The sequence below is a fragment of the Acinonyx jubatus genome, chromosome F2 (genome assembly GCF_027475565.1).
Source record: "Acinonyx jubatus isolate Ajub_Pintada_27869175 chromosome F2, VMU_Ajub_asm_v1.0, whole genome shotgun sequence".
In the NCBI taxonomy this organism is placed as follows: domain Eukaryota; kingdom Metazoa; phylum Chordata; class Mammalia; order Carnivora; family Felidae; genus Acinonyx; species Acinonyx jubatus.
The window spans coordinates 22,378,884-22,381,300 of NC_069394.1; the positions used below are offsets into that span (position 1 = coordinate 22,378,884).

At 46.8% G+C, this 2,417-nt stretch overlaps 1 pseudogene; it reads left to right on the forward strand.

Moving 5' to 3' along the window:
* Positions 1-960: 960 nt before the first annotated feature.
* LOC106975539 (glyceraldehyde-3-phosphate dehydrogenase-like) lies at positions 961-2,191 on the forward strand (annotated as a pseudogene).
* Positions 2,192-2,417: the final 226 nt, after the last annotated feature.

Genomic DNA, 2,417 nt, shown 5'->3' on the forward strand with positions numbered 1-2,417 from the left:
ATACGTTTAAGGAGCTGTGTGGATTTGTTCCAGCAAAGGAAATACATCTGGAAGGGCTGCTTCAAATGAGTCACCTTCTGATCAACAATTAAAATAATGTAGTCATGCTTTAAAGTCCATCTGCCTCTGCACAGACCAAATAGATGAGTTAAATTGAGATGTAATAGGAACCAACACTTCTGCATCAATCAAATGTTTAATGATGATTGTAGTCTCTGTAATCCAACACATCCTATTCTTTTGGTTTACCATCCTGGTAGAGAGGAGGAATTCCAATAGCTTCCCCTTGACTCTTCATAACCTAATGAACCTTAGTCCATAAGTAGGGAGCTAATATTGTTGCCTAATATGTTTTTAACAATAATACATTCTGGAACTGGGGGAAAAACATGGGAGGGCTCATGGGCCCACTGAGCCCACTGTGATTCAAACTGAGCCTATAACTCAACTTATCACCTGACCACCATAAATCTCCACTTTGAATGTCAGACCAGCAACATATGGGTCCCTAGCAGTTAGCATCAGTTGAGAACCAGTATCTAATAATCCCCCAAAAGTCTGGGTGTTTCTATTTCCCAATGCACATTCACTCTAGAAAATGGCCACAGGGAAATTTACAGCAATGCTTCAGGGACCTTCCTCAAGAGAACCCAGCCTCCCCTTAAATTGAAGGGCTCTGGGCCTCTGAACTGGTTTAGGTCTGGAAACTGGATGAGAGGCTATGGCTAGCTATCCTTTCTAATAGACTTGACTTCATTTTCACATATTTGACAAATATGTATTAACACAACCTACTCTTAGTATACTCTTTTTTCCCCCTATACATTGTCATAAATATTATAAAGGAAAATCAATGATCTAGTAAGTTCTCACAAAAAATGCAATCGTAAAAAGTACTTCACGGCTCTCTGCTCCTCCCCATTCGACAGACAGCCGCATCTTCTGGTGCAGTGCCAGCCGCGTCCCCAAGACACGATGGTGAAGGTTGGAGTCAACGGATTTGGCCGTATTGGGGTGCCTGGTCACCAGGGCTGCTTTTAACTCTGGCAAAGTGGGCATTGTCATCATCAATGACCCCTTCATTGACCTCAACTACATGGTCTACATGTTCCAGTATGATTCCACCCAAAGCAAATTCCATGGCACAGTCAAGGCTGAGAATGGGAAACGTGTCATCCATGGAAAGCCCATCACCATCTTTCAGGAGCGAGATCCCGCCAACATCAAATGGGGTGATGCTGGTGCTGAGTATGTTGTGGCGTCCACTGGGGTCTTCGCCTCCATTGAGAAGGCTGGGGCTCACTTGAGGGGTGGGGCCAAGAGGGTCATCATCTCTGCCCCTTCTGCTGATGCCCCCATGTTTGTGATGGGCGTGAACCATGAGCAGTATGACAACTCCCTCAAGATTGTCAGCAATGCCTCCTGCGCCACCACCTGCCTGGCCCCTCTGGCCAAGGTCATCCATGAACACTGTGGCATCGCGGAGGGACTCATGACCACAGTCCAGGTCATCACTGCCACCCAGAAGACATGGATGGCCCCTCTGGGAAGCTGTGGCGTGATGGCCGAGGGGCTGCCCAGAACATCATTCCTGTTTCTACTGGTGCTGCCAAGGCTGTGGGCAAGGTCATCCCTGAGCTGAATGGGAAGCTCACTGGCATGGTCTTCTGTGTCCCCACCCCCAATGTGTCCATCGTGGATCTGACCTGCTTCCTGGAGACAGCTGCCAAATACGAAGACATCAAGAAGGTGGTGAAGCAGGCATCAGAGGGCCCCCTCAAGGGCATCCTGGGCTATGCTGAGGACCAGGTCATCTCCTGCGACTTTAACAGTGACACCCACTCTTCCACCTTCGATGCTGGGGCTGACATTGTGTTCAGTGACCACTTTGTCAAGCTCATTTCCTGGTATGACAATGAATTTGGCTACAGCAACCAGGTGGTGGATCTTATGGTCCACATGGCCTCCAAGGAGTAAAAGCCCCCTGGATCACCAGCCCCAGCAAGAGGAAGAAGAAGAGAGAGGCCCTCAGCTGCTGGGGATTCCTTGTCCCAGTTCAGTACCCAACACACTTGAGAATATCCTGACCTCCAGTTTCCATCCCAGACCCCCTGAAGAAGGGGAGGGCCTTGAGGAGCCCTACCTTATCATGTACCATCAATAAAGTATACTGTATCCAAAAAAAAAAAAAGTACTTCACAACTTCTTACTCAACACGTCTCTGGAGGCAAGGGAAACAAAAGCAAAAATGAACTACTGGGACCTCATCAAAATAAAAATCTTCTGTACAGAGAAGGAAACAATCAGCAAAAACTAAAAGGCAACTAACGAATGGGAGAAAATATTTGCAAATGACATATCAGATAAAGGGTTAGTATCCAAAATCTATAAAGAACTTATCAAAGTCAACACCCAAA